Source organism: Talpa europaea, assembly GCF_964194135.1.
Source record: "Talpa europaea genome assembly, chromosome: 7".
In the NCBI taxonomy this organism is placed as follows: domain Eukaryota; kingdom Metazoa; phylum Chordata; class Mammalia; order Eulipotyphla; family Talpidae; genus Talpa; species Talpa europaea.
In genome coordinates, this window is record NC_140074.1 from 26052024 (window position 1) to 26066148 (window position 14125).

The 14125-nt window shown below is 34.0% G+C and overlaps 1 protein-coding gene across 7 annotated transcripts in view; it reads left to right on the plus strand.

The window, feature by feature from the left end:
• The window catches only part of NFIB (nuclear factor I B), a gene marked incomplete at its 5' end in the record, with an annotated part of 427407 nt that overhangs the window by 370887 nt on the left and 42395 nt on the right, over nt 1-14125 (plus strand). The window lies entirely within an intron of this gene.

Below are 14125 nucleotides of genomic sequence, written 5' to 3' on the forward strand. Positions count from 1 at the left end.
CTCAGCAAACTTTAATACTGTGTGGTATAGGGGATAAAGAGTGAAAATTCTTCTAGGAGGCACTAAACTGTGAATCATGTGGATCTTTTTTAGTATGTAGTAGTTTTAACTAGTAAAGAAGTGGGGGAAGAGAGAAACAAAACTATAGCCCAAACCAAAACCACTGAGGTAGGAAAGTAAGTTTGCAATGACCACGTGTGCTTTGTGGCTGGGCACTGTGCATGTAAAAAGGAATTAATGGAGATCACAGGGTCATTTTAAGGAAGGCTGGAAAATCAGCTGAAAAGTTTCGTCTCTGAGAATCCTTCACCCACCAACCCTAAGCTATATTCTTCAGGCAATGGACAATATCATTTTTATATAAAGCATGTTACTTCAGCTCCTTCAGTAACGTCCCACAGCTCAGAGGAGAAAAATCAGAATTCCCTCACATGAACAACAGGTCTTGTTCATTATCTGATGTCTAACCACTCCAGCCTCAGCTGGTATCATCTGTTTCTCCTTCTTGCACTTGAACACACTGCTGTTTAGAAATGGGAATGAAAAGCCCAAGACCTTCATACAAATCATATCCTCTAGAGTGCTCTTCTTGTAACACTTCATCTAGCAAATTCTTTGTCATGTTTCATGTCCCAGACTAAATTGTTGAATTTCAGTCTAAATCAGGTCTTACTGTTTTTCTCTCTTGATACCAGTATTGTTCTTTCATTGTACTCATATGTTGTTACATATTTATGGAGTGAATTGTCTAAATCTGTCTATAATATGAGGCCAGGGACCTTATAGGTGGTACTATAATCAGCACCTAGTAACCATGTACTATGTTGGTGCATAATAGGGGCACAATCTAAATAATTGTTGAGTAAGTGAACCATTGATAGGCAGAATACCAGTCTCATTAGTGAAAGCAAGAAAGAATAGGGACTATCACCGGAATTGTAGAAGTGAGAATAAAAACAAAGCTCTCAACCTTTTATGTTTTAGTCCTTGTTTTACTGACATTGTCAGTTTATTCTAAACAAAGCTACATTTTGCCTGTCAGAAAATTATTCTGGAAAAGATTCTAATGGCAATAATAATAACATTGTGAACATGTGGGAATGGATGTGTTGTTCAGAAGTGTAGGTGTTCTTTATTGTAGAGTGTCACTTTGTAAGAATTGATTCCTCTTTCAGCCTATTGAATAAAGCTGATCTCAAATCATATTATAAAACATTTTTGAAAAGTAGAAGGGAAACTGTCATTCTTTTTCTTTGTAAAATCATTGTATTGTCTTGGTGATTTTCTTTTGTCAAGATGACTAAAATTATTGGAGAAGTCTGCAAAGGCATATTATATTAAGTGTAAGGAAGAATGATCCATTCTCAAGTGTGCTTAAAAAAACTCTGTCACTTTAATTCTGAAGACCCTGAAGACTTTGTAATGTGCACAATAAGCCATTGTAGGAAGAAGACTTCTAACTACAATGAAAAAACGAGGGCAGTACAGTACTATCTTTATAAATTTGCTAAGCTAAAAACAGTCCCTTTGTTCTTAAAAAATTGCTTTTTTTTCAATTTGCAAAATAAAATGCCCCACAGTTGTTCTTGTCCGTCTTCAAATGTTCTTTAGACACACTTGTTTGTCATGAAGGGAGTTTTCCAAAGGATGTGTGGAGTGGCCCTTGGCATTTGTAATGGCTGCAGTACATGTCTGATGCTGGTTTCTCCCACCATGACATGCCCTAGTTGGTACTCAGTAGTTATGGAGATATATTGGTTGATTAAAATATGCTTGCATTTATGATTGGAAAAATGTTAAAAATTTACTAATAGCTATTTTGTAAGTATGCTTTATTCTGTTACCATTAACTTTACATTAAATCTACTCTTGCCATTTCCTTTAGCAAAACTGATTTTTGAAATGAAAATTAAAGATAGGAAAATTATGGACAACATGTGGTGACAGACATTCCCTTGTTGTCTGGCGAACCAACTTAAACCATTGCAACTTATTCCAAATAGGCAAAAGTAAAGGTTTTAATATGACCAAGTTACTATACTCATTTTGTTTTAAAAAGAAATGAAGCAAAATTTTAATAAAAAATCTAGATTCATGTCATGAAAAATGTTCATATCATTTTTAAATGTATGTAAAAAGGAGTGTATGTTTAATGTATTAAAAACATAGTTCGGCCTATCTTTGTATCTTCAAAACTCAAAAAGTAACAAGTTCTTGATCATAAAGGTATTATAACATTTAATTTTGTGGAATAGAGACACCAGTGCTTTAAAACTAAACACTGTTTAATAGTGTTAAACATTTGGTAGGAATCTATATGTTTTCCTTACATTTCTTCTGATGAATAGTAATGAAAATTAAGTTTGTCAACATCTGTATGATATAATATTTATATTGTGTACTTTATGTTCTTTCATGCTGGAGAAGATGAGGAGAAGGCAATCTAAGCCACCGACAGTGTCTTCAGCCACTGTTACATTACTTCTCTAGATTCTGGAATGTTTTTCTTCTTCATCTTTTCTAAATCTACTTGTCTTAACCTCTGACAGACTCAATCTTAAAACTTTCTTTTTTTGGAAACTGTTTTCCATCATTTTAGATTTTAATGGTTAAATAAAAGAACCAGTTTAGCTTATCAAAGGGCATACTGAAAATTCCTTTTTATTCCAGTCTTGAGTCTTGATTCCTACTTCATGGGCTTTACTTGAAATTAGAATAATTCTTTGTATTTTTCCTGATAATGTAGGAGGAAAAATGAGAGACAAGCCTTGGTTTTTCTTCTAATTCAAGATACTTTTAATCAACTAAATTGCATTGCATTTCAATGCCCAGAAATTTAGCAGACCGAATTGTATATTCAAACATTTGAAACATTTCTTTATCAATATCCCTTTGCTGCTGCCATTATAATAGTTGCTGATTCATGTAAAGTCTAAATGTGAAAGTCCTAGATATTATTTAATGGCTATTTGGTGATAGTTTGGGCTAGAACTTAATTTGAGTTTAGGACTGTTAATGTATGTAATAGATGTAAGAGCATTCAGCTAAGTTTGGAAAATCCTATTTTAATAAAAATTTAAACATTTTTTTATTCATGAGTGAATTTGTAGAATATTATGTGCTATGAACATGAGTATCCAAGAGTGAGTATTTGCAATATGTATACAAATTACATATTTATATATTATAAATTAAATTTATAATAGTGAGTGTAAGAATGTATTTTTAAGATTGAGACTTCAGAATCACTTTTTTTTTTAAACCCAAGAATCTATAGGGAACGTTAATTTTCTATTCCAACTTTGGAAATCAAAGTTCTAGCCCAAGCTGCAGTCTGACAAATGATATAATCTCATAGTTTGTCTAGAGCTACAGAGCTGAATAAGTGAGCAAAATTTTTCTTTTTATAAGAGGTTGAATACTACTATCTGGGAGTCATTAACATTAAATAAGGTCCTAGAAAAAAACAGAACAAATAGCTTAGTAATCTTCCTGGAAGAGTTTTTAAGCAAATCCCATTGGAGACTAGAGAGAGCACCAACAATTCCTTGCATTCCTAGAGTTTGTATCACAAGGATTAAATATCAAATATTCAAATATCAAATTTTGAACCGGGCAAAATCCGACATGCACATCTCCTTTTGATGAATAGTTGTGCAAGGATGGCTTGGATTTAATTTAAAGCACAATTTTTAGTTTCTTTGTTTACTTTCTTCTTACTGAAAATATCAAAGTAAAGAACTTAGAGTTCTTCGAGAACTTGCTGTGAAGCTCCATGTACCATCACACCATTAGAGAGAGAACCCTGAGGAACCTTCACTGTGGTGTGTTTCATTCCCTTCAGCTAAACTTCTGTAGTTGAAAAATCATAACATGAGCATCTTTCAGGCAGAAAGGAAAACAGGATAATGTTGGTGAAAGCTTTCATCAGAATTCCTCACCTTGCCTACTAATTAACAGTTGTTTGTACTTCTTTCATGTGTTGTAATCAGGAATAGCATTTTGGATGGAGCAAACCTCTGTACTTAGTAGAAGGAGCAATACTATTTCATAGGATAAAGTTATATTCCTATTTATGTGTTCTGGGAACTTAATGATGTGAAAATATAGTTTTTTACTGTCTTATTATGAATGGAAAAGATATTATTCCTAACCTGAGTTCAGTACAAGAACTGCCTTTGTGAAACCCTGGAGTCTGTGAACCCTTTGGAACTAATGTGCATTTATTTGTATTGAAGTTTCATGCGTCAGGAAAAAAATTACAACAAGTTTTGTAGCAGCTTTCACAACTGTAACTGGAACATCCCCATGACTTGTTTAGAGGCAGTGTGCACAGTAAATATGAGCTTGGGTCCTGCAGCTAAAAGGAATACAAGCTGCCATCCTGCCTCTGCTACTAGTTATCTGTGTGACATATGACAAGTTTCTTAATACTTTAGTGATCAGTTGATGGACCTGTAAAGTGGGTTTTTAAAAACAGGGTTGAAAGCAAAAATATATGTAACTATAACCAAAATGAAAATGCATACATTGTGCAATAATGAAAAATGATGTAAAAATATATAAAATTAAAAAAAATAATAATAAAATTAAAAATATAAATGAAAAGTTTTGGATCAGTCCTAGAAGATAGGAGGCTCTGGTCTCTTTATTTTATTTATTTATTTTTAAAAGATTTTTATTTATTTATACATACAAGAACTGGAGTGTAGGCCAGAGGTGCTGGGAGTGAGAAGATTTACCGGAAACAGAGTGGGGAGCAGAACAGGCAGATTGACCGAAACACACTGCTAAGGGGAGCAGCGGACAAGGCAGGAGAGGTCTACTGTGAGAGGATTCACCAGAGACAGAGTGGGGAGCAGAACATTCACCAGAGGCAGACTGACTGAAATTCATTGCTGAGGGGAGCAGTGGGCGAGACAGGAGAGGTCTGCTATACCATGTGGGTTAGCTCCCTGGCTGGGGATTGTACTCATGCTTCAGTGGCTGGCAAGAGCTTGATAGTGCTGAGACTTTAACCCCTGCACCACCACGGAGGCCCCTTTTCCTCATTTATATGATTTTTTTTAATACAAGTTTTACCTTTATGTGGTTTCTTCAGCAAGTAAATTATATAGAAAAACAGTTAATCTGAAAACTGTTAATTGAAAAATAGTTAATGTAACTATAGTTTAAATGAGTTTAAAGGTAGGTTAAAAGGAGGGTGAAGGTATAAATATGGTATTTGTACCATACAAAGCATTACTTATCATTAAATCAAACAACCTATAAACATTCTGGGGGACATGAACATGAATTATCTATTAGGAGATATTAAAGAATTACTCTTATAGTATTTAAGTTGAAAATGTATTATGGTTTTATTTTTTAAAGACATTGTTAAAAACACAAATATTTATAAGTATAATGACGGTATGTCTGTTATTTAAAATACTTCAATAAAATTTGGAATATATTAAATGCAACAAGATTGGAAAAATATATTGGTAAACAGTTAAAGTTGGTAATGGTACAATATTCATTGATGATTCTACTTTTGACATTTTCCATACTGATTTAAAACATTTTTTAAAATTATGTTTAAACATTTCAGTGGAAAACAACTCTTCTTCACATTTATCATCAAAACACTCATATCTCCAATTTATTTTTAGTTCAAAAATTTTAATTATGATATTTCTTCCAGAACCCTGAAAATTCATATATTCTTTAGTAGAAGTTTGGAGGGGGGTGCATCCAGTCTTCAATGAGCTATATATAGAAAAATAAAAAAAAAAAAAAACTTTTTGCTTTAGGCTTAGAGCACTTTGACGTTGATTTCGAGTTTAGAGAAAACTCTAAATACTGGTATGATCTTAGGCAAATCATTTAATTTCAGGAAACTAAATTTTCTTACTTCTTATAAATTTGGACACTAAAGTTTCCTTCATGTTAGTTCAAATTTTAAACTATGTGGAGTCAAGAATTTGTAGATTTTTAACATTTGAGCATTAAATTTTCATTAACCTGATTCTTTTGGAAAATTCAGAAATTTTTTGTTTGTTAAATTATTTTAAAAATATTTATTTGAAATGTTCTCTTTGAATAACATTGGGCTGTTTATGTGATTAGAGATTGCATATATTCTGCTTTATACCTGAGGTATGTATAACTCTTAGAAATCTATGTCTTGTTCTGTGCCATTCTGGTACAATAAATGATTGATAGAGATTGAGTTATTATAACAGAACCTTGTTATAGGATCAGTGTCTCCTACTTTGAAAATAAATGACTCAGCCAGACGGCAACATTTATTTTCTCTAAATGACTAGGGATGTAGCAATAGGAGACCATTATCCTGTGACAATATTCTGTTTCATTGACATTATCTCACAAATGTAATTGGTCCATTACTAAATAGAGGTTTTGTTACTGATCAATTTCAAGTGATTTCTAAAACCATTAGGATAATAAATATGCCATCATAGTAATTTCATTGACAGAATGTTCTTTTTTTCTCCATTTACATTTGTTAGAGGAAAAATATAGATTTAGGTTGAACTTAAACACTACAATTTATACCAGTTTTGACTACTTTTCCATTAAGAGAAATGGAACATTGTGCAGAGTAATCATATTTGGATTGAACTGCTGAACTGACGACCTTAAAACTTTCATGATTTTTTTTTTTGCCTCTATCACACTAACTACATCAAATCATAATTGTTCCTAAGCAATTAGTTTACTACCTCAGTTTAATGATTTTATTTGAAATAAATTCCAGATCATTTCTAGGACTTTTCCTGTAAATCCACTAAAGTGACATATGAGTTATATCAACCCTAACCATTACCAGTGGGGATAATAACAGCATTAGTAACAACAGAAACCTTGAGATGTCTTGTAGCATAAATGTTTCTAAATGCATGGCTTTTCCCCAAATGTTCTCCTTTAAAAACTCATCTGTAATCTTGTTAAATTAGAACTCTTCCAGTATCTTTCTGACTTTTACAGTTAAGGTTACACTATTGATTTTATTTTATATTCCATGGCTCTCAGATGCTTAACACTAATAAGCTTCTATAGCCAAGAGGTTTTTCCCCAGAGGCGAGGGGGAAGAATAGCTATTTACCTATGCCAATATTTAATAAGCAACTAAAATATACTCCAAATCCTGCATAATTGTTTGGTGTTTTTCTTCTTTACAGATTAGGTTTTCTGACGTTACTCAAATCACTTTATCATTGCCTGTCTGTTAAAATGAAACTGCTTAATGGACAAAAGCATTTTGAAGTGTTTTTAAAAGCAGCTTTCATTTATTTAGTATTCACTCTGTTAGGATGGTTCTTCATTATTCAAAGGATTTTTTTTGTGTGTGTGCTGTCTTAAGAAGGTGTTTATGAGCTTCAAAGGGATTTGAGCTTTAACTTTGTATTGGGTGTAGGTGTAGCCTGAAGACATTTTTTTTTTAATAAAGTTGTGATAAATGGAGACTTGTAGTAACATGCTACTTACTGTGCTTGGGTTCAAATATATAAAGATATTTAAACTATCACAAAATGTTTTAAGTTGCTCAAGGATACAGTAATATGCTCAAGTGTAGTTAAGATTAAATAACTCAATGATTAAAGTAAGAATTTTCATTTATTTAAAATTGGACTATCATATTTTCTCCTTTAATAAATAACTGACTTCATTTAAGAAAAGGTTGAGAAATCTAATTGAGCTAAAATTTTAGCTCCTCTTTAGGCAGGTTGTCATTTTCCAGAGTTATTTTAGAATATGATAAATGTAAAGTATATGATTATATTTATATATGACATGGCTTTATATATTTATGAACATATATTTATGACATGGATAGCTATATCTAAATTATATGTATGATATATGTCAATATATATGAGAGAGATACTCTCTTAACATGATAGCTAATTATTTTTTAGATCATCTGGCACCATCATCAAACTACTGTAGTGGGACTAAGTCCATATGTCTTGTCATAACATTCAGAGCTTTTTGTTAACTTGAAGCATGTGGGAAGGACTTATTCACATTTTATATCTAGAGAGTCCTTAGAAACAGATACTTAGCTGTTCTTATGTCTTCATTTGTATTCCCCAAAATACATTGTTTTTCCTTTAACTGACTACATTGCAAATGTTATATTTAAGAATTTCATTTTACATTTTTGCCACATCAAATATCTAAGACCAATATGAGGCATTTGCTTCTTAAATGTAATGTCTGGCACAGTAACAAGATCCAATATTATCCATCCATAATTGGGAACTATTTATAATATTCTGTAGCTACAGGCAATATTTTTTCTTCAAAAATATGCATTTCATAAGTTTTTTACTATAAAAGTAATTATTTTAGGGGGATTTGGAAAAACAAAATATTAAACATATAAAAAAATTGAAATTACCTGTAACCCTATTACATAGAAATAACTCCTATTAATATTTGACTGTATTAGAGCCAGTCTATTTCCGTATTCTTCTATGTATTTTATATGTATTCTAGTTCAGTGTGTATTTTTGCACTCCATTGGGCTTTTATGATATATATTGTTTTGTGAATTTTTTTGTTCTTTTATTTACAAAATTGGCCTATGACATGTCATTTAATTTCCATTTATAATGACTGCAACCCTTTGGCTATAACACAATTATTTTATTTCTTATATTTGAAAATTATGTCTTTTTAAAAAGTTTTATTGATTTGCTGCTACTTTACTAACTATATAATTTTGGGGGTACAACTTCACACCTCCATGTGTGAAGGTCCCTCACTTACCCTCCACCAAGTCTATAGTGCGCAACCCTTCTATTCCTTCCCCCCTTCTCCTTTGGCACAGTATATTATTCATAGAGTCTAAGGATTATTCCTTTTTCTTTGCTGGCTTTGTTCTCTTTGGTTACTTACATTCCACAAATGAGGAAGACAATCCAATAACTCTCATTTTCTGACTTATTTCACTTTGTATAATCACCTCAAGATCATTTTGTTCCGAAAGGCACTCTTTCATCTTTAATAGCTGAGTAGACATTTTCAAATGTCTTGGTGTTTAGGAAGTTTCCACATTTTGATATAATAAATAAAGATGCAGTGCATATGACAACACAAGTCTCTGCTTAACTATGATGATGTCATTCCTACTTCTCTTTATTGTTCTCAGGATCTCACAAACTGCCTGGCTTCAAGTTACCACATAGATCTGCTTGTGAACTTTATTAAAGAAATATATTTGTACTGTAGAATTACTGGGTTCTAGGGCCTCCCCTGGTGGCGCAGCAGTTGAGCACTGGGCTGCCCGTAGCCTCTGCCCGCAGCCTCTGCCCGCAGCCTCTGCAGTGCCGGTTCAATTCCCGCCCACCGGCGAGGGTCCCACATGGCGTGCAGACCTCTCCTGCCGCCCTCTGCTCCCCTCAGCAGTGTATTTCATCCATCTGCATGTTCTGCTTCCCGCTCTGGCTCTGGTGAATTCTCTCACCCTCCCGCGATTCTGACTGTACCCAGTGCTTGTATAAATAAATAAATCTTAAAAAAAAAAAAGGAATTACTGGGTTCTATGTTAGGTCTATTTGTAAAAGTTTTGGATAAATATTGGCATGGAATCCTCAAAAGTAATTTTACATTTCCACTAGTTGTAGCTGTATAGTTTCTTTGGCTCCCCTGTCATACCCGTGATATTTAAGTATAGCACATGCACTATATACAATGAGGAAACAGGAACACTGTAGTATTTTTATTCATTTATTATATTATTTTTTGAAGATTTATTTATGCATACAAGAACTGGGGTACAGGCCAGAGGTGTGGGGGGTGAGAGGATCCACTAGAGACAGAGTGGGGAACAGAACAGGCAGACAGACTGAAATACACTGTTGAGGGGAGCAGCTGGCGAGACAGGAGAGGTCTGCCTTACCATGTGGGTAGCTCCGTTCCCTGACCGGAGATCAAACTCGTGTTGTAGAGGCTGTGGATTGCTTCATAGTGTGGTGCTTAACCCCTTGCACCACAAGGGAGGCCCAACGCTGTAATACCCATACACCTTTTTTTTTTTTTTTTTTTGTCACTTATATGTCATTGAAACCATCAAGCATCATATCACATCTTTTAATCCCATGAGTCGGTATTGTGCCATTTTATTGTGAAGAAAGTAGGGAAATAGGAAGGGCACCTCAGAGATTGTACAAAGCTTTCAAGCGAAGGCAGAGCCCACCAGGTCTCTCTCCTTCCTTCTTCTTCCAGGATACTCAGGGCACTTCACCACCATCAGTCTGTTACCTGCAGACACAATTTGTTCAAATAAGGACCAACATCAGGGTGCTTCTCCATAGGGTCACTGAGAGAAATAAATACATCAGAGTATTGGGCTGGAATCATCTAGCCATAATAATTATAATATTTTATAAAATGTTTCAACAATTGTAAGTAATTTCCAAACTTTCCTTTCTTCAACACGATTTATCCCAAGGAGAAAACAGAGGAGGAGAAAGAAGCCTTGGTCTCTGTTAGCAATCTGCTGAGGGAGTCTTCTTCCCCAGCTTCCCCTTGTCCTCTAGGCACTGAGCCCAGGTTAGTCTCAGGACTGACTTTGGATTTATGGCTGAAGTGAAATTTTCAGATTTCTCGCTCCCGAACTTGTCCCCCACTAGATTTGGTAGCATTTCATTCATTATAAATGGCATTATGATTTTATGCAGATCGTTCATTTCCTTTTTCATGTTGTCTTCCAGGTTCCATTTTAATGGGAAGCAGAAATTCCTCAATTTAGCGGAAGTTCATGCTTTACTCTGTGTTTAGTGCTGCTAGCAGTTACAGAGGAGTCATTGATATGTAACTGCCTTTGCCTTCATCCAACAATAAGTTTGGTTCCTGAAGAAAATGCCTATGTCCAGGGTTTCTGTAAATCTATAAAACTAAACAAAAAAAATTTCAGATGGTTTTAACCTGTAAAAAAAAAAAAAGATAAAGAAATATGGAAAACTATGAGGCATATTAACTTAGTAAGAATTGTTAATATAATCATGTGAAATCCCAGTGAATGGACTGCCCTAAACTATATGTGCCCACATAGGCACTTTCTTTATTTGTTCTGTATCATGTTCATACCAAAGGGTCAAATTTAACAGAAGTTTCCCTACTGCTTTCATTGCACCTCGAGTATTCTTCTGCAGGAAAAAATAAAATCCTGTAACATCTGTTCAGCAGCTTGATAATGTAAAAAATAAAGAAGATATTTTTAACAATGATTATAGCTTTTTAAGCACATAGTAATAAAGCATACCTTCGTGTTAAATTCTGGAAATTAAGAGACATCATCAAGTGGTGACTTGTAGTTTTAGGGTTTATATAGACATGTTCGCAAATATGCATGTCAATAGAAATGAGAATCTAAGACTATGCACAAGGATTGGATTTTTAGCAGATTTTGAGGTAATTTGCTTCTCTTCTAATAATATAGAACTGCATTTTTCTAAATCATAGGAATGGCACAGGTAATGCATTTTAACTTAGTGTGGTGCTGTGCTGAAAATAATATCTTCGAGAAATTCAAGAAATCTTCTATACTCTTCCATAATTGATTTAAAATAGTTGTGAACCTTAAGTGTCATTATAGGGGGAAAGAATAAGATTTTTTTTTTAAAAAAAAGAGAAAATGGTGTGTTTTCCATGTAGTCGATAGAAATCTGATTTGTAACCTTAATCTACTCAAACATATTGGAAAAGCTAACATATTGCTCTACTACATGTGAAAAAGGAGCAGGTGTCCCAGACAGGCAGGTGTTAAGGTGGCTGTTTGAGCTTGCCCTAGATCACTAGTTGACTTCAGTGAAGTTCTCCTAACAGGTGGCTAACTGATTGGAGTGCCATGTGACATTTATCCCGGGAGCGACTTGGATGACAGGCTGCTACAGACTGAGGAAAGGGTCTTTGCTTTGATGAAGAAATTGCCCAAACTCATGTCTCATTAGTGTTTCCTAAGGTTCTTTGGAAGTGAACAACAGTTTAATTAAGGGCTGACGTAAACACGTTTCTGCACACTTTCCCTGCAGCATTTTATCACATTAGAATTGATCAAAATTGTTGCCTTGGGCTGACTTGAACAGATATACATCTGGAGCGCCATTTGTGCAAGCTGCCGACGAGTTGAGTGCATACGCTGTGTTTCACAGCAACGCTCTTCCTTTGTAGATGAAATTACCTTGCTGGGAGATGAGTTGATCTAACTCTTTATTTGCTTACGCCTTTATCTCTTTGAAGTGATGCTCTGAAATGAATGACATGTGAGGGTTTAGGATATATAGATGTCACAGTGCCAAAAAAATTAAAGTGTACCAAGTAAAAATTATGTGATGACTTGATTTTACAAAATGCTTATGTAAAGATATGCTTATGTTTAAATGAACCAGCTTATAGGAGTAGCCTACTTGAACTCTTCGTACCTGGCAACCTTTTATTGTGTATTTAACTACACAGTTGGGTTTGTAGGGCCAATGCTAATTGTCCAATTATGAATACAGGCGTGGTGCAGACACTGAAGAGTGACACCATCAATGTGGCTGATTCTTTAAGAAAACATTAACCTCTAACCCTCTGTCATCAAGAAGCATCCTTGCTCTAATCTATTATCACAATTACAATTATTTAGTGAAGTTTTGGATTTAATGTCTGTCTTCTCTGGTGAACTGTAAGCATCACCAGGACAGGAAGCAGTTGGTCTAGTTTAGCATCTTAAACTTTATGCCTTGTCTTACTTTCTCACACTTTTTTTAGAAATTCAGTGACTAATTTTTTATTCTCCCTTTATATCCAATGACTTCTCTTTTGATGGTATCTATTCATGCAGCATGCATTTTAAGATATCTTGGCCATAGTTACTATATTTATCTTACACCCCTAGATATCATTGTAACACACAGCTTTCACACACAAGAGATTCTAAAATAAACTGCCCAGATATAGTGCCTGCATTGACTTCTTTCAGTCTTAGAGTTTTAAAAATTCTCTTCCCAAGTAGCATGTTTCTTTAGCTTTTCTGCATATTTTTGCATTTCTGATAAAATAATTTTTCACAGGAGGTCAGCCATCAGTCAACCTTTAAAAACATATGCTATGATAGAACATACTACTACTACCACTAAAATAATAATGGAAAAATTATTAAATAATACAAGGCACAATCTCAAGAATATTTAAGGGAGTCTAGATCTCCAAAGGTCATAGCAGGAATTAAAGAGAAAAAAAAATCAGCTAGCTCAATGGATAAGATTTATAGATGGAATAAAAATATAGGAAGACATAGTTTTCTAGTTCAAGGGAATGTCATATGTAAAGACACAGAGTTAGAAGAGAGACCGCGTGGCCCCTAGTTGCCCTAGGAGGTCATAAGCTAATTCACTTCAGTTTAAATAAAACGAAACGGTAAGAAAAAATTCACACAAAAATGTGGCACTCCAGCCAACTTAAAATGACAAAGATACTGTTTGAAGGAGATGATTCCACCTATCCTTTTTATAATGAGCAATGATTAGAAGGAGGAGATTAGAAAGGAAATTCTTGATTCAACCAGAAATTGCAAGTGCAAAGGGCATATGGATGGTATGAGAACAGGGGGGAGGGGTGTGGGTGTGTGTGGTGGGGTTTGTTTCAAAGTTTGCTCTTCTGAAATCCATTCATTTATACTTCTTACTTTCTGAATCAAATTTAGATGTCGAGTCTTTACTGGCCTTTGCCATCTCATCAACCAACAACTACTGCTTCTTTGCCCCAGTAGAAACATCAACCAATCCTTTTCTTGTCATCTTGCTTCTCTCTTCAGCTTCTTTGTTTTATGTATTATTCAGCATGTGCATTTTCAGGTGTGCATTGTTATTCAACTTATATATTTATATATTATTCAGTTTTATTATTATTTAACTTATTTCAACTAAATCTTTTCATGTATTATTCTTCCTGCTTGAGGGACAATAGTTTGGGAGAAGCATGACATTTGTTTTTTCCACCAAAGATTATTTAAAACCAACTCTCCTAGATAATCATTCCTTAAACTTTTTTTTTCTGTAGCATATGAGTGCATTAAAAATAGAAATTATACCATTTTTCAGTTTGGCAATAGATGTATTAGACTGAA